This window comes from Mustela nigripes, chromosome 7 (assembly GCF_022355385.1).
Source record: "Mustela nigripes isolate SB6536 chromosome 7, MUSNIG.SB6536, whole genome shotgun sequence".
Taxonomy (NCBI): domain Eukaryota; kingdom Metazoa; phylum Chordata; class Mammalia; order Carnivora; family Mustelidae; genus Mustela; species Mustela nigripes.
Genome location: NC_081563.1, coordinates 11323074 through 11341632, shown reverse-complemented (window position 1 = coordinate 11341632; position 18559 = coordinate 11323074). Strand labels below are relative to the sequence as shown.

General features: G+C 46.9%; 1 long non-coding RNA gene across 1 annotated transcript; it reads right to left on the bottom strand.

The window, feature by feature from the left end:
• Positions 1-8981: 8981 nt before the first annotated feature.
• LOC132022215 (uncharacterized) lies at positions 8982-18198 on the bottom strand. Its single transcript, XR_009405546.1, has 3 exons — positions 17981-18198; positions 12385-12525; positions 8982-9048 (listed from the first exon to the last, which is right to left on the bottom strand). It is a non-coding gene; the product is annotated as an uncharacterized LOC132022215 (long non-coding RNA).
• Between the last annotated feature and the right edge of the window lie 361 nt (positions 18199-18559).

Sequence of the window (18559 nt, the reverse complement as noted above, 5' to 3'; positions counted from 1 at the left end):
CAACATGGAAGACTCTTAGTAGATGTTCAGTTCATGCCTATTGTTTGACATACGAACATCTGCTGATCACCTCTGTTTGCTGATCACCTACATTTGTTACTTTGCAAACACCAGGTCTGGATTCTTACTTACTTTCTTTTTTTTTTTTTTTTAAGATTTTATTTATTTATTTTGACAGACAGAGATCACAAGCAGGCAGAGAGGCAGGCAGAGAGAGAGGAAGGGAAGCAGGCTCCTCGCTGAAGAGAGAGCCCGATGCAGGGCTCGACCCCAGGACCCTGGGATCATGACCTGAGCCGAAGGCAGAGGCTTTAACCCACCGAGCCACCCAGGCGCCCCTGGATTCTTACTTTCATTAAATTGTTCAATCCACATTACTTTGGAGGTTAAGTTTTATTAGCCTCACTTTACCAGTAAGGAAACGGAGACGTAGAAAGGTCTTCGGTTCAAAGTCACATACTAACCAGAGCCATCACCCTGCTTCTAGCCCAGGTCTTGGTGACTCCCAACCCCTGTTCCTTCGGCTGCACCAGGCTGAAGCCCCGAGTGTGTGCTGAGCCGGGTGGGCACAGCCGTGCAGCCCCCGGATCGGGGTAAGTGGAGCAGTCCGCTTCCTATAGAGCCCACAGGACACCCAATCCCTGGGGCTCTGCTTTCTTCCCACCTGTCAGCACCCTCCCACCTGAGTTGCTCCTTTCTCCCATAATCACACAGACAGACGTGGTGTCTGTCTCCACCCTTCACTCCCAGGCCCTGCCCGTATAGCATCAATTGATGGGCACTCGGCTTCCAACACCTGGTCTCAGGTAAACTGAAACCCACACCTGACCTGCCTGGGCTGTGGGAATGGATATGAGGAGGCCAGGAAGGCAGAGGCCACTGGATTCCAAGAACTTCTCAAGGCTGGATTTTGAATGGGTTGGGAGTTGCTTGGGGGCACTTTGGGGTCTTTTACTGAAATTTATAAAAGGTAAGGAAATAAAGAGATGGAAATAAAATTTTCACCTTTTGATCTGCATTTCCAAAACCAGGGGATCACCCTGCCTGGGACTCTTCAGCCAGGGAAAGATGATGGGTACTTGGCATAAACCCTTAGGCTGGTGTTGTCAGTAGAATAGCTGAGCAATGGTGGTGAGTCCCAGCACAGGGGTCAGAGGCCTCTTGTAAATTCAGAGGTCTACCTGTTGGTCTGTCTGTAAGCTTTCTTATTTGCTGTTGTACAAAACAGTTACACAGCCGTTAGGTTCTCTGTTTCAAGAAGCCATCAGGAAGGAAGAGAGAAGACGGCATTCCCTCTTCTGAGAATGTTCTTTGCCTCTCAGTCGTCTGGGGCACTCCCACTTGTGGGTCTTGCAAGACCCAGGGCAAATGTTTTTCCTTCTCTGAAGATTTCTTTGGTAGAACTCCCCCAGGTAGTCACAACCTCCCCTTTGCCATCTACGGCACCACGTAGACTCAACTGTACACAACACACTGTCCTGAAAACATGGGCTTATTATGTCTGTCTCTCCCAGGGATAGAGGCCCTATCTCGTCCATTTCCGGGTCCCCAGACCCCATGCTGTGTCTACCAAATAGAAGGTGTTCTGTGCACTGAGTGAAGGAGTGGGAGTCTGCAGAGATCAGCACCTTTTTAAGAAGTTGCAATATCTTTTGGCAAATTTATTTAAGTACGCTAAAAATTCACAGTATTGTCTTGAAGCATGGAGGCTTTGAAAGGGACACTAGCTCTGGATTCTCTGACCATGCAGGAATCCATTCAGTAGCTCAGAAAAAATCATTGCTCCCTATCTCCGCTGGACACCCCAAGTGATGATAAGCAGGGGGAATTGTTCTTAGTCCTGTCGTTCTGCAGGCACTCTGGCTTCCCCATCGCCAAGCCCCCTAAGATCCTGGGAGATGGAATAACAAGCACAATAATAATGATCATGGTCTGTTGATAGCAATGCTTGTTACAGCAGCTAACATTCACTGAGTACTGGTGCTTCCCATACTGTTGCTGGTGTTTATTTCTGTTACTCTGCATTCTATCTCCCACAAGCCATATGGAACAGTATGATTGTTTCCTTCACTTTATAGACAGGAAATTACAGCATTAGAATCCGAACTCAGGCAATCTGGCTCCCGAACCCGTACCCTAACTACCAAGCTCTGCTGCTGCATAGAAACGAGGGCACTGGGTACTATGGGTATGGGTACTATGGGTGCTGGGTACTATGTTAGCCCTTTTCCATATACTAGCTCACTCATCACTGGGACAGCCCTGGGACACAGACAAGCGATTGTCCCCACTTGGCAGGCGAGGCAATATTCAAGCCCCTTCATATGGTATGTGTTACAGGTAGCTTAGGTTGGCTAGGACCGCACCTTGTACACAAGGAGATGGTGGCTCAGAAAACACCTCTTCCTTGCTACACAGAAATGAATTTTCTATAAATTCGTTTTGGACCTGTCAATATATAAGTATCACGTCCAAGGAGTTCCTTTTCTGCTCTGGGCCTCAGTTTTCTCACCTATACTATCTGAAGACCGGATGGAGCTCTAAGGTTTTGTCCCACCCTGGCATTGGGTCCTGCTCCCCTGAGGTCTATGGGAAAAGAGAGGGACAGAAGGAGAGAGGGGGGGAGCATGGAGCTGGCAGTAATAGGACAGTGATATGGCATCAGAAACCACATGATTTAGAAATCGGCAGAGGAGAACCTACAAAGAACAATAAAAGCCAAAACAGGAGAGGGTTCTAAGAATTTCCTGGTGATCCCCCAAGATTCTGTTCTTGAACCCCATTCAGTACAGATCCCACCCCCCTTCCCAGACCTTCTAATAGAAGTTAGGCTAGCGCAATTTCCCGGCAGTGGAGGGAGCTGGTGGCAGACAGATAGACCTCAACACTCCCCAGGTAAGCAATTCCAGCACCGTCTTCCCTGCTGAACCCCACCGCCCACCCCTCCATCCTCCTTTTGCCAGCTGCGCTGGGGGGAGAGAGGTCCTCCAGGGAACACCAGCTGAGTGGAGTGAGCATGTCCCATTGACACACACCCTGAAGTCAGCTGAGCCTTAACACCCCACCTGGAGGGCAGGTGGGCCCAGCTGCTCTCTAATGAACCACCTCCCCCATGTGGGGGCCAGGCCCTCAGTCCTCTGCAGCCCCAGACAATGCGGAGAACCCTGCTGTTTGTTATGTTGCTCATGGTCTAGGACTTCACAGCTCCATTCAGCCCAGTGAGTCATGGGAACCACACTGTCTGGGCACCTTGGGTGCGGGGGACTCGTGGGGTGTCAGGGCAGGGAAGACTAGAGCCCCTACCCTGTGACCATTCCGGTGTCCCGGGCCGCCTCTCTGGAAAAGCAATGAAGAGATAGTGCCCTGAATGACCCATCACCCGACCTAGAAGGAGAGGGGTCCGATCAGCCCCACCATTTCGCCTCACAAGCCTTTATGTGCTCATCTGTAAAACAAGGGGAAGAATAATAGCCTTTTCAGTGGAATGGCCACAAATCGTGATGTGAAGAGCATTTGCCACCATCAGAAGGAGTCTTCTCTGAGAGCTCACTTCCCTCCACGGTGGACACTCAAGACCCAGAAGTGTGTACCCGTGGCCTTGCTGCATCCGGGAGACATGCCTTGCCTGACACACGGGGCTGCGTGTACATTGTGAGAGGGAGGGAGAAGGAGACGACTTGGTCCCGAGGACAAAACTAGTGGGCGTCGCTGTGGCCTCATGGCTCTAACACCTACCCAGACACGGCTTGCCCAGAAGTCCTTAGGATTTTGCAGGTGCGAAGGGACGAAGGCCATGTCCGGTCAATGAGCCTGGGGACCTGCGTTCCCCATTCATAAAAGCCGAAGTTGAGCACTCCTGTTGAGAGAGAGGAGAAGCCAACCAGAACTTCTGCAGAGTTAAAACTGCTCCCAGTGGAGAAAGGCCCCTGGGGCTGGTGGAGGGGATTATCTAGGCCCAGGTGAGCTCAGACAAGGCAGGAGGCTCGCGGGGCAAACTGAGTCGGCAATTGTCTGTCACCCTGCTCCCTCACACATGTGTCAGGCAGAGATAAATTAACAGCGATCAACAATAAGACTTCAACTCTCTAATGAACTTGGTGGAGTGCGCCTTCTATTTTTAACTGGCCCAATTTCTCGGTCACATCACATGATTCCTATTGTCTTGGCTGAGAATTATGAGAAATGGGGTGGGGGGAGGGAGGAAAAGAAATTGGGCCATATTTTTTAGTTCAGCAAGGTGACAAACTCTCTAGTTGCATGTGTATTTTCTCTTTCATTTGCAATTTCTAAGTGACTTTCGAGAAAAATAATGACTTCTTACTACTTCCGTGCTCTATTTAAAGAAACTTACTACTTTGGTGCTCTATTTAAAGAAACTTAAAGAGCTATCAAATGACCTTATTGGGGTCATATATAAAGTTCTCAGCTGAACAGGAAGTTGCTTGGGAGACTATGTTGATGGTTTAGCTTCAGGGGTCTCGGGAATTGTTTGGTTTGGAGATGGGGTGAGCCCATCTTAAGTAATATTTCACCTCATGTCGGATGGCACTATAGGGTCGTGGAAAGAAGACTGCCTTAAGCTTGGGATGAAACTACTCTGCCTTTCTATGAGCGGCGTGGCCTAGCATGGGCAAAGCTGACCCTGTAGACGTGTTCCCCATATACTGTGTCACTCCCTCAGTCTCCATATATGACATTCTCCAGGGCAGCTGTCCATGTCTTAAAGACAGTAAATAACACATAGCTCACCATCCCTGAGGATGGGGGGGAAGAGATCCCTGTTTCTCATCTGTTACATATGAAAGAAAGCCAAAGTGGTTCCTTAATTCATCAGTTTCAACAAATCACACAGAGACTCCGAATTACCCGAGTTTAGAGTATCCAAAAAAATTTGAAATCCGAATGCCCTTGTTTGGAAGTTGGATATTTGCTGAGAATCTGCACCTTTGGCTTATGGCTCCGTCCCTAATTCTGGGTTTACTATGTTTAACCCCATGATTCCCAAACTGAGTGCTGAGGTACCCTGAGGCCCACACAAACTCTGGAAACACTGAAGACTATTTTGTAGTTTGGAGCAAAGCCTGACAACAGTTAAACAAACCACAAGCTTGTAGTTGTTCCTTCATGTGGCTTTAGTTTGTGCTATATTCCTTTCCACGACATCATATCCTTCCTTACAGAGCAGGGCTTGGCAATTCGGTGACACCAAACATGTGAAGTGTGACAATCACTGTGAAACAGGAAATGGAGAGGGTGGGTTCCTGTCAGATGCCGGGATCCGAGGAGCTCTGTGGCACCCAGGAGGCTCACAAGGCTCACACCTCCTGTTGCCATAGCCATTTAAGAATGAAATCGGGGTGTCTGGGTGGCTCAGTGGGCTAAGCCTGACTTCAGCTCAGGTCATGATCTTAGGGTCCTGCGATTGGGCCCCACATTGGGATCCACGCTCAGTCAGGAGTCTGCTTGAGGATTCTCTCTCCCTCTCTTTCTGCCCCTCCCCCTGTGCTCACTCATTTTGTCTCTCTCAAATAAATAAATAAAATCTTTAGAAGAAAAAAGAGTGAAATAAAAATGGTTCTTTTTCTTCCGATTTAGCGGAATTATTTTTGGCTACTGTTAAATGGCTGCTGATCTGTTAGGAGATAAATACTTATTACATTGTTTGATGTAACCACTTAATACAAAGAACTGTTAGGTATTACTTTTGGCCTAGGGGCCCCATGAACCAACATAGTTTGGGAAACCTACAACCTAGCCTACAACCCTAGAGGGGGCCTTTCAGCTTCTTACTTATAAAACATTATTAAAGTACAATGGAAACAATTATAAACACTGTGGAAGGCAGGTGGTATTTTCCCCAAAGAGCCCACAGCAATATTTCCAGTCCCATTCTGATTTTTTGAAAACCTTGCCTCTCCTCTCATTAAAAGGTTGAGTTTAACCTCCCTTCTCTGTGGAACATGAGTCAGGTTCAGTGACTCCCTTCTAATGAAAGCTGCGGGATACAGTGGGCAGAAGTGATGCTATGTGACTCTTAAAACCAGGTGGAAAAGATGTGGCTTCAGCCCACCTCTCTCTCTGGATGCTCACCCTGGGGTCCCAGCCACCATGCTGTGAGGGAGCCCAAGCAGCCCATGTGGCGAGTCCACATGAAGAAGCCCGTGTGGAAACCGAGACCCCCACCAGCCAACAGCAAGCCTCAATCGCCCCCCTGCTTATTCAAGTCTTGATCAAACAAGGCTTCAGATGATTCCAGCCCCAACCTTTGAGTCTGGCAGCTGAGGTCCCAGACATCACAGAGCAAAAAGAAGCCATCCCCTCTGTGCCCTATCAGAATTTCTGACCCAGAGATCAGTGAGCATAATAAATGGTTGATTTAAGCCTCTGAAATTTGGGGCACTTTGTAATGCAACATTAGATAATCTCAGCAAGTATGACCGATACTTGTGAGACGCCTCTCCAGCCCAAGAATACTGACTTTTCCAGCTCTTCTCTAGAACTCTCTTCCACATGCATTTTCCCCGGCCATGTAACTCTATGGAGGATGCCCCCCACATCTCTGGCCACAGAGGGTTGGATGAGGAGTAACAACCTGACCAAACTGAGCCAATCCAAGTCCTGTCTCAGGAATGTGGAACTCAGAAGGAGATGGATGCCCAGGCGGTGACTGGGTCCCCTGACGGGTAACTTCAGGAGCTCCGGGGCAGCCATCTTGCAGGCCGCCTAGACTGGCAAGCAGAGAAGAAGAAAGACAGATACACTGGGAAAATCAGAGGTGAAGGGAAGAGAAAGTATACTGCCCAGGTCTCAGGAGCATTCACAATTCTAGACTCCAGTCCTTCCTGAGGCTTCAGGGAGTGGCCTCCAAGCCATTTCTTTGAAATAAATTCCCGCTTCCTTGCTTACATTTGTTCAGGTCCGTTTTTGCAGCCTCAGGGTATTTTTCACGTCTATCCCGCACTTTATGGCCCACCGAGCCTCTTTATATGCGTGATCTCATAGAATCGCGACCAGGACTCTGTAAGACGTGTGTTATTACCCCCATCATCGAGAAGAAGAAGCGGAGGTCCAGGGAAGGTGACACAAGCAAGACTCACAGGCAGAGCCAGGCGTTAACCCAGAACTAGAACCTGTCCTCTCTCTCCAAATGCCAAGCTCTCTTTGGGAGGCATTTCTTCCTCCTGCTCTGGAGAAATGGGGAGGTGACATCTGGTTTGTCCTCAGAAACCAATTATATGTCCACAGCCCTTTCCCGTCACTGTGTTGGACTCAGGGATGTCCAGCATCCTGTATCCTTGGCTCCTAGGTCCATCCCTAGGAGCCAAGGATACAGAGTGCCCAGCGCTCAGCACCCAGTGAGCTCAGTACCCAAAAGAAGCTTGCCCAGTGGGCACTGCGGGCGCTCCAAACAAGGGATTCATCGGGCATGAGGCTCCCCCAAAGAGGCTGCCCAAAAGAAATGGCACGGGGAGGTTGGAAAGACTTGGATAGGTAAGGGGGTGAGGCAGGGGTGAGGCAAATCGTGCTTCAGAACTATTCTTTTCTTCCAAGGATCTTCTCAGGTTCTTCTGGGAACAAGACAGCTGACCTTTTCAATCAACACTTATAGCTCTTCCTGAGGAAGTCCGCTGGAGAAACATCGAGCCCAGCCTCCAAGCAATGCACAGGACCCCTCTGTCAAAGCCCCACAATGCTCTATTCTCCTGCTCTCAAGCAAGAGGTTGGGGGCTGGGGGACATGGACAGGGCATGAGCACAGAACAATCTGGGTTCAAGTCCCGATTCTGCCACATATCCCCGCCAGTCCCTAGACAAATCACTTACTCCATCTAAACCTCAGTTTCTTCAACTCTCATCTTCAACTGAGATGTTGTTCAGCTCAGAGAAAAGGTGGCGAAGTGCCCAGCATCAGACCCGAGTCACAGTGGATGCTTACCGAAGTCTAACATTTAAATGATCTCATCTGACGGCCCATCCGATCTCTGTTCCATTCTAATTATTAGAAAAGCTTTTTTCTGTGTGGATGAGCTGAGTTCTGCCTGCCCTGAATGCCCACCATTGATCTGGCCTCTGCCTCCAGAGCCCCGAGAAGAAGGACAGCCCCTAGGCCCCCAAAACTCCTGCAGACAGGACTGCTTCCTGGCTCCACCCTCAAACTGGTCCCTTCCCTGCTCCCCGCAGTCAGAGTTTTTTGAAGCTGCGAGGGCCAGAGGGTTCCTGGGGAGAATGCACACATTCAAAGCCTTGTTTGCCTGGAAACTTTTCTCTGAGCCTGTTCAGTGGCCTCAGTCAATACAGATAAGACGCTGTAACTCAGAAGGTTTGGCTCGAGAAAAATCTGTTACAACTGAGTCATAGGGCCTGTGCTAATGTCCTCCAAAAGGCAATTCCAGATTTCTCCATCACTTCTGCCCCCTTTGCTCCCAGGCCTGGCCTCAGCACTGCACAAACAGAAGCCAAAGGGAAAGGTCCAATTATTCCATGGAGATTTAGCTACTGTATTGACAAAACTCAGCGTTAATTCCCAGAAAGCATTCAAGCCCTGAGGTGGGGGTGGGGTGGGGGCAGGGCGAGCCCGCGGGATAACTGGGTGAGAGTCATAGCCGCTTTTCAGCCGAATCTGACCTAGTTTAATGAAATCAGGTCGTCTGTGAGCTCTTCATTACCCTCAGACTAAACAGGACCCAACAGAGCAGCCAGTGTCCCTGGCCTTTCTGAATTCTGCTCATTCGCATTATGACATTTTGATGTTGGGTCTTAATGCGTGTTGACTTAGTGCCTGGGCCTCTGCGAAGGTAGTAAACAGCCTGGGTGAAGGCAGGAAAGTAAACAAGAGGGCTGCTGTTGAAAGCACACACGCACACACACAAAGGCAGTGTAAATACCCCAGGTCCCCAGCCTGCGTCCTCAGGGAAGCCAGCAGACAAAAGGCGTCATGGGTGTCTGGGACTATTATCGCTGATGGACGGATGGAACTCCCCGACTCTCCTGCTGCCTCTTTAGATGGAACTCGCGGTTTCAGCAGATCTTCAGGGCGGAGGGGGGGGTGCTGGGAGGGAAATGAAATTGTCAGGTTCGGGATGCGATATTGGATTCAAGGGCAAATTACTCCCCGGCAACAACTGCCGGAGGACTGGGACCGTCACTCCTCTTGAGACTGTCCTGTGGGCTGGTGATGGCTTTATTTCATCCGCTGTCCTGATCTGCGTTTTCCGGAAACCAAAGCCTGTGATCGGGGAGTCCGCAGAGGAACCCTGTCCTCTCGCTGGATGCCCACTAATGGCGTGACTATTTACGGAAGTAAATGATATGTGTGAGTTTCCCTGTCCCTGTCAGGATCGTCGCAGACTGTCACCCTCAGAAAGGGCAGGATGCTCCATCTGTAACACACGCAACAGAGGCTTCCGTACAGAGGAGCCCAAGGATGGAGGGTTTGGGGTGTGGTCATGTTTTTAGCTGAGGAGAAACTTAAGAGTCATGGACTGGTGTGGGCAGCCAGCCAGGACGCGCGGGAGCGAGTTTCCGCACACACTGGGTAGTCTCCAAAGTCCTTAGTGCTGGGTGGAGCGGAGAGTCTCCAACTGTGATGAGTTGGGTCTGGGTCTGGCTACCAGAACACGGCCGTCTGCTTGCTGAGCTATGGCTCCTTGTGGGAAGACAAGGTGGGAATCCGCTCACCTTCCCTCCTGAAGGCTACCCCTGAAGGAAGCACTCCTGGCCAGTTACCTCATGTACGCACCCAGTGCCTGCCAGGAAAAGCTTGAGGACTCACCATATAGTCTGCAAGAAGCAAAATCCTAAAACCTAGGGTGACCCTGGGTAAGGGCTGTCACTTCTCTGGGCTTTAGTTTGTTTGTGTGTTCCGTGAAAAGGCTCCATCGTATAATTTCTAAGGGCTTTCTATGAAGTTCCTTCTGATTTTAAAGCTAATCTCTGCTTCAGTCCCCAGGTCTCCATACTCTTCCTCAGAGTTAGTGTGCCCTGGAGAAGTCATCATCTCTGTGGTCCTCTGGGATCCATCACTGACCTTGACTTCCTGAACCCCAGGCTCTGACATGAACCTGCTCCCTCCCAGCCCCATCCCTGCATAGCAGTGCTCAGCCTGGATCTATCGTGTCCTTTAATGATCAGCTGACTTGATGGGAACAGAGCAGAAAACTAGTTTCCTTCCCAAAGGCAAGGGATGACAAGCTGGTCTATTCCATGAGTCTCCAGAGCCAAGGGGAAGAAACATGTTGAACCTCCCTCTGTGCCTAGCCTGACTACAAGAGTTTGACTGAAGAGAGAAGCAAGATCCCGACTGCAGAATGACATCTGAGATTTTGGCTTTAGCTTGTCTGTACTATCTAATCGGGAAAATGGCAGGATTGGGTTTCCTGTTTTATTGGCATTCGATAATATACATTGAGTGGCCATGTCTGCAGTGAGGCAATTGGTTTAAAAGGGGGTTATAAGGATTGACTTGTATTTAAGTGCTTAGAATTCCAGAATGGTAATTATCTCGATGTGAATCCTAATTTATAGGAACTCCAAAGAGCTCAACAGCATATAAATTTGAGCCTGGCTAAATGAGTCTCTGAGAAAACATCCATAGTCAGAGAGGCAGAAAAACACATTGCCAAAAGAAAAGCTAGAGGAGTGTAGTCCAGTGGTTCTCAAACATTTAACCACAGAATCTTGTTTTTGAGATAAAATCTTACATAAAACCAAATACATAAAACAGACCCAAGGGGAAGAGCTCAGGAAGAAGCAGAGGAAGGTCCCAGAACTCTGCCTCTTGTTCCAGATTTCAGCCCCCTCCCCAAGCCACCAAGTGTCAAGGCAACCATGGAAATTCTGGGACTCTGAGTTTTGAGAAGCAATGACCTATTCCATGCTCTCCGTTTGTAGATAAGGACCCCGCGGTCTAAGGAAGATGAAAGGAATTGTTAAAATCAGAGCGCAAGTCAGAGACAAAAGAGGAAGTAGATTTCCAGGTCTCTGAGTGATGTTCGTTCACCATTACACAAAGTGCCTACTTTTTAATGCCTCCCCAACCAATCTCTATTATCCACTCCCATTCAGAAATTAACTCTAAAAGTGCCCCTTCCAGAATTGAAACAAAGTTTTAGCCATGATAAGATGAAAAGGCACAATGCTGTGGTGGAAAGGCAAATCGTCCTGGAAGTAGGAAGTCATGGTACACTGCCTTTAAAAACTCTTTTTTCTTTCTGGAAACTATCATCTTCACCTGGGAGGTGCTAAACTCGGTGGCTTCTAGGTTCATACAGATTCTAAGGCTAGATATCTGGGATTTAGATCCCCAAGGTCATCTCTTCTGTATTCTTCTGTAAATGATTCCTTTGATTTAAATACAAAGCAAAACTAGAAAATTTAATAGAAAGATCAGAAAATAAACTTAGGAAACTTTGAGATAGATATATCTAGATATTATATATATTACAAAAAATTAGAAAATAAGACAGAAAAGATGAAATGTTGGGATCAATCCAGAACATTCAATATCTGACTAATATTATTTACAGAAAGGACAAACAGAGGGGAGAAAATTATTACAGACATAATTACTTTAAAAAAATTTCCTAGAAGGGAAGGTCATGAGCTCTAGGATTGAAACTGCACCTAAAAAAAGAAAAAGAAAAGAAAAGAAAGAAAAAATACCCACAGTAAGTTACCTCAGTGTAAAGCTTCAAACTACTGCAATGAAGAAATATCTTAAAGCTTCCATTAACTAAAGAGGGAAAAAAAAAAACCTTCCAGGGAAGAATATTTTAATTCCATCCAAAGATCTGGGGTCAGAATGGTATCAGATTTTTCAATAGCAACACAGAATATTAGAAAACAAACAATGCTTTCATATTTCTGAAAGAAAGTGGTTTTCATTATAGATCCATACCCAGCCAAACTTGCTAAATAATATAAAAATAGAATAAAGAAATTTTTTGTTATGCAAGAACTCAAAAATTTTACAACCATTCACCAGTTCTTGGGATCCTGGCATGGGTTGTGTTACACCAAAACCAGGGACTAAACAACAGATCAGTAGATAGCTGGTTAGAGAGAGAGAGAGAAAGAGGTAATAGATCAGTTGAACAAACAAATAGGAGCAGAAGAGCCAACAGGCAAAGGCGACAATGAGGACACATGTCCCAGACAAAATAGGCGAGGGTATCCTAGGACTTACAGCTACAAAGCTTTATTTCTTGCTACATGCTCACTCTGGGTTGACTGTGGCTCTGCTCCATGTCATCTTTGCTCCAGATCTGACTTGAAATGAAACGTTCACAGCCATCATGGCTGAGGAAAACAGAGGCCAGAGCAAACCATACTCTGGCTCTAAGATTTCTTCTCAGAAGTGACACACACACATACCACCTCTACTCACATTTCATTGGCCAAAGCAGGCTATAGGACTAAACCTGACATCAGTGGGACTCAGGGACCTCATCTTCTCCAGGAAGGGACAGTCGACAGTGCGGTCTACCACACTCCAGGATGACAGCTGAGTAGCAGGTTCAAAAACAGTCTAAATTGGGGCACAAGACAAAAAGCAATGAGAGAATGTTCTAGATGTGGGAAAATGCAACTGATAGGTGGTCTGCATTATATAAGCGCTTACAAAACACTATTGGTAAACCTTAATGATTAAAAAAATTAAAAATAAGCATTTAGTCTTAAGCAGGGGATTGCTAACTCCAGAAGAAACAAAAAAAAAATTATGTTGGAAAAGGAGAGTGTTCATAATACTCTACTTCACTCTTCAGTGAGCAACATTGTCATAGTAAAGATGTAAATACTGACTATTGATTTAACTACAGATTACCAAGTAATTACAGTGGGAGGATAGAGAGAGTCGAAGTGAAGGGCAAAGTGATGAGATTTAAATTCTCAACTCTACTAAAGTAACCTGAAGGTTAAACATATTCTTCCTGGCTTCTGATGCTGTAATATCTCACTCTGGATGTGCTCCGTCAAGAGTCAGTAACGCACAGTAACCAACCAGAGGTGTATGCTGGCAGTCAATATGGATAATGCCTAGCATTAATAAATTTAAAAACAGCAATTTAAGCACATAGAAAATGGAACTAAATCATGCAAAAACCAACATAGTGTTGAAACTGGTTGCTTTTAAGGAGCAAAATTAGGAGGTAAGGAGCAGAGCGAGGGATTTTCATTGTGGCTAAAACAATGCGCCATTCACTTAAACAAAAATACAAATAAAATACAGAACTAAAAGAGGGCATGCTACCTCTGGTTCATTTTTGAAGTCAGCAGGGTATAGATCATAAATAAATAATAAAATACTTATACTTCAGTGATTAATTTCCAAGGCATCCAGACATAATAAATTGAACCTGACATTATAACCATCGGGGCAGTAAGGCAATCTTTCTTTGATGATTCAGGAGGCACTTTAAGGACCTGGCAATGACCTGAGGTCATTTCTCTGAGCATCCTTCCTCACTCTTTCCTAATTTGTTAGTCTTGTAGGAATTGATTTCATGTTGGCCATTCTAAAATTCCAAAGAATCTTTCTCTCTAGTAAATGCAAAACCCCTTCAGCGACTCTACTAACGGTGCTGGAAACATCCATGGCTTTTCCTTTGCTCCTGGGCTGAGTGGGGAAGAGCAGAGCACACCTGGCACAGTCACAGAGGGCCACACTATGCAAGCTGAGGTGTGAGAACCAAGAGGAGAGGAAACAGCCTGGTTTTCTTAGGGGCAGAAAGTACTGAAATGACCAAAGTCATTCAGGAATTTGGAAACCACTACCCAAATATTACCACGTGAGAAATATAGTCAAGCTCTTCAAGCTAGAAGGCAGGGGCGGGGGGAAAGGGGTCATTTGCCTACCCACTGACGTGGGTCATACATAGCTTTAAGCAGATTTTACCGGGAATCCAGCCAATCTTCCAGATAAGTTCGCTATTTAATATATTCATATGATAGCAACTTCTCTAAGTATTGAAAATCACATTTACGAAAAATTCCTAACATCGTGGTAAAATATTTATGAGGTGTTAAGTATTTTTTTTAAAAAAAAGCAGAAATAAATTGATATACAATATAAAGGGCTAATATCCAAAATATACAATGAACTCCTACAACTCAATAGCTAAAAATCTAAACAACTCAATTTAATAATGGACATAAGATCCGAATAGACATTTTTCCTAAAGAAGACATCCAGATGGTCTGTTACCAGGTACATGATAGGATGCTCAGGTCATTAGTAATGAAGAAAGTATAAGTCAAAACCAGGAGGTATCACCTTACACCTGTTAGAATGGCCACCATAAAAAAGACAAGAAATGAGGGGTGTTGGTGAAGATGTAGAGAAACGGGAACCTTCTGGAACTGCCGGTGGGAATGCAAACTGGTGTGGCCACTCTGAAAAACAGTATGGAACTTCCTCAGAAAATTAAAAATAGGACTACCCTACGATCCAGCACTTCTACTTCTGGGTACTGGTCCAAAGAAAACAAAAACAAACAAACAAACCAAAGGCACGAAAAATATATTTAAAAAGATAAATGCACCTCCACGTTCATTGCAGCATTCTTTACAACATCCAAGATACGGAGACAATCTAAATGTCCTTTGATGGATGAATGGATAGAGAAGATGTGGTGCATATATACAAATGGGATATTATTCAGATGTAAAAGAAAATGAAATCTTGTCATTTGCAAAAGCAGGGATGGATCTCAAGGGCATTATGCTGAGTGACTTAAGTCAGAGGAAGCCAAATGCCATATCATGTCTCCTATATATGGCATCAAAACAAAACAAATAAACAAAAACAAGCTCATGGATACAAAGAAAAGACTGGTGGTTGGCAGAGTCAGAGGGTAGGGGGTGAAAGATATGGGTGAAGGTCAAAAGGGAAAAAAGAAGAAGAAGAAGGACTTCACATGTATGAACTTCTTTAAAAAAAAAAAACCCCAGAATCTAAAAATTGCGTATGTGTGTATGTATATGTGCATTTTTACATCCTTTTAAGGATTGTTATTTATTTATTTGCGACAGAGGGAGAGAAGCAGGAGTGGGTGGAGGGACTAAGGGGGAGGGAGAAGCAGATTCCCAGCTGAGCAGAGACCTCCCCTCCCCCACCAAAGGTCAGGTTCAATCCCAGGACCTAGAAACTCTGTTGCACTTATTCCTTGGGTTCTGGCCCTGCAATACCTCATCCGGGGAACTCCATCCACCTGGATGCAGCAGGAAATGTCAGGCACTAAATGCTGCTAAATGTGCACACCACTCAGAGTAGAAGAGAACACACTGGCCAGGTCATATGGTCGCCAGAAGGCAGAAATGGGCCTCATTCTCTCACCAGTCCCATTGGCTTGGCCTCAGCCTGGACTGGAATCCCATTCTCTGCCCTTTGTCTTCTAGGGCAGCTCTTCAGTGGGTCCCAAGGAGCTCGGATTGCAGAGTGGTGTCCTCCGGGCCCACTGACCTTGTTCATCCCAAAGGCTATGAGGCATGGATCCTATAAGGCATGGACAGTGGCTGCCCAAGGGCTCACCACCCTACTGAATTCTGGCTTCCGCCCTCCACCATTCCATCCACACTGTCCTCACCAACATTGCTTACCACCATACTGCTGAACTCCGTGGGCTTTGTCAGTCTTTTCCTTTCTAGACCTTCCTGCTGCCTTAGACACACTGACCAGCATCTCCTTCCTGAAATCTGTTTCTTTCAGTGAGAGGAACTCCTCCTTTATCTCTGAATTCTTCTTTGCAGACGTCCTCATGCATGTTCTCTCTCACCATCGCTGACCTCAGGATGCTCCTCTGGGCTTTGTCCTCAACCCTCTCCTTTTCCTACTGCCCATGCTCCTGGTTGATGTTCCTTTTTATGGCTTCCAGTGGCCAGCCTCAGCCTCTGACCCTTCTCAGTCTTCTCTTCTGTGTCCGCGGCCCCTGCAAACCCAAGTGCCCGCTGCACATTTCCTCTTAAATTTCTACAAGTTCAAGCCTGAACTCAACCTCTTCCCCCATCAAAAAGCCTCTCTCATCTCTTGCGTTCTCTTTCCTCATGAATGACCGCACCACCCAAGCCCCTAACTGAATCAGGAATCTGGGAGTCAGTCTCAAGCCTCCCTCTCCTGCCCATCCAGCCAATCACTGGGTCATGTCAGTCCTCATACCAAAGTATTTTTCCCATCTGCCCCCTTGGTTTTCCCAGTCACTGTCCTGCTTGCTCAAACCCGTGTCATCTCTCACCTGAAGTAGTCTCCAACCCGAGCTCCTGCCTCCAGACTCTTCCCTCCACACTGTCAAGTGCTCACATAATGGAAGACTGACTGTATTCTTCTTAGCTGATATTTACTCTTCCTTCGTGGTAAAGCTCAATTATCACTTTCTCTGGGAAGCCTTCCTTGATTCCTGATCAGTTACCTGTCCCTTCCCTGTCTTCTTCAAGTACCTTCCTCGAGGACTATGCCTCTATCATCCCCCATACCCTTCTGCGTTGTTTGTTTACTTATCTCTCGACAGGACTCCCTACTCCTCTGGCTCAGGGACTGGTCTTCTGTCTTTTTAGTCCTTAGCATCTTTAATAATACCTGGCCTGAGTAGTCCTCAATACACCAATACAGGGAAGGAGGGAGGGAGAAAAGGTTGGAGGGAGGGAGGGCCCCGGTTCCCTCTACCAGCTCCACCATCCATCTTCTGTATGACCTGGAGCTTGCCGTCTTAGTTCTTGGAGTTTCAGTGCACACATCTTCAAAATGAGCCGCTTTGTTTATTAAAGGCAAGAATGTCTTTAACATCTTATTTTATGCTGGGCACAATGCTCCACGTCCTGTCTGTCATAAATGTAAACAGATTCTTTCCTCTCCTAGGACCTTGTGATCAGAATCATGTTTTCTTGGATCCGTTCTCCAGCGGGGACACATGGCTCACTTCTAATGCATTTGCCATAGCTCTTTTGTTGTTTGCATGTCCTCTGCCTGCCTCTCCTGGGTCTCTCGCACTCTGAGCAAAGTGGGTTTCTGACCCTACAAGGTCCCCTTCCACAAGGTATTGCAAGGGATAGAGAGGTAGGAATTACACACTTCACCAACACACAACTTTTCTAGAAATCCTCTGCCTTGTGGAATACACCATATGATGTAACCAAGCATCCTTCACCAGGGTAGTTTTAGCCCCCAAATCCTCATTTGTCACAGTTCACTGGGAAACAGTTTTCTCTTGACCTGACTTGGGGAGTCTGAGCTCCATGTTCCGTTTCTGGCACCCCGTTTCTGGCCCCTTTCCAAATTTGTGATGTATGGGAGGAACACAGTGTTTCCATCAACAGATGTTGAGAAAAGAACAGTCATCAAAAAAGCTAAATCGTCATCTTCCATAGTGGGAAGCCAACAGATTGCACTCACACTGTCACATCGAGAAACAATATTTTACTGAAACAGGTGGAGGAACATGACAAGAGTCTTGAGAGTTAAAGGTTGTCACCTCTGGGGAAAAGCAAATAGGTAGGAAGGTGTTGGGAGCAAAGCTGCCTTTCTTAAGCAGCCTTACAGAACGGTTGAAATGCTGCGCATGTGTAACTTAGATTTTAAAAAGAAATTAAAAACTTAAAATTTTAATTAAAAATTAAAAATTTTAAATTTAAAAAATTTTAAATTTTAAAAACTTAAACATTTAATTAAAAATTTAAAAAATGAAAGAAAAAGTAAATCCTCCAGGGACTTGAGTCCTAGCTCTCGTAGTGGCGCCAACACCCCGAGAGCCACTGCCACGGCCGTCTCTGACAGTGAAACAGCAGTTCTGAAAATTTCTTCTAGTCCCACCCCTCTGCCACCCATTCCCTCGAGCCCTGAGCCCTCTCCTCCCCCCCCCCCCCCGCTCCTGCGTCCCTCCAGATGCCTCCACCCCCACGGGGGCCCGCATGCCGACAGAGCCCTGGGACTTGCAGCTTCAGCAACACCGCAGCCTTGCAGGTAGGACCTGGAGCAGCCCCTTCACACCCACCTGGATTCCCGGGCGCGCCACCTGCCGTGTTCCTCGTGTTCCTCGCAGGAGTTCTGGGTCAGCCCCACCTCCTCCCCAGCTTCTAGGAATCGAAACCGAGTAAATGCCTCCCCTGTGAGAAGCAGCAAATCTTCGTTTACGGGTGAATTCCGCCAGACCCGGTGGCAGAGAACAATTTCTCTCATTACACCGACTCCTCCAGCTCTGGCCGGTGGCAGCTGCTGCCCCATTAGGAACGCATTTTCCACGGTGTAAACCACCCTGCCACCCACTGGGCTGCGGCCAGTCTCGGAGCTGCTGCCAGAAACAGCTGGAATGGGTCACTCAAATCCACGGACTGTGGCGCCCAGAGAAACATTAGTCCCCCAGATAGAGTGTCTCCTTCCCATGTGAGCCGTCGAGAGAGAGAGAGAGAGAGAGAGAGACATGCCTGGTGAGGACAGTGAGTGTTCTGCAGTGATTGGAATCACTAGGAAGAACAGGGTCTCCCACACAAACTCTCTTGCATGCCTGTGCACACACACACACACACACACACACACACACACACCGCATCCCTGAAGATGAGCTAGAGCTCTC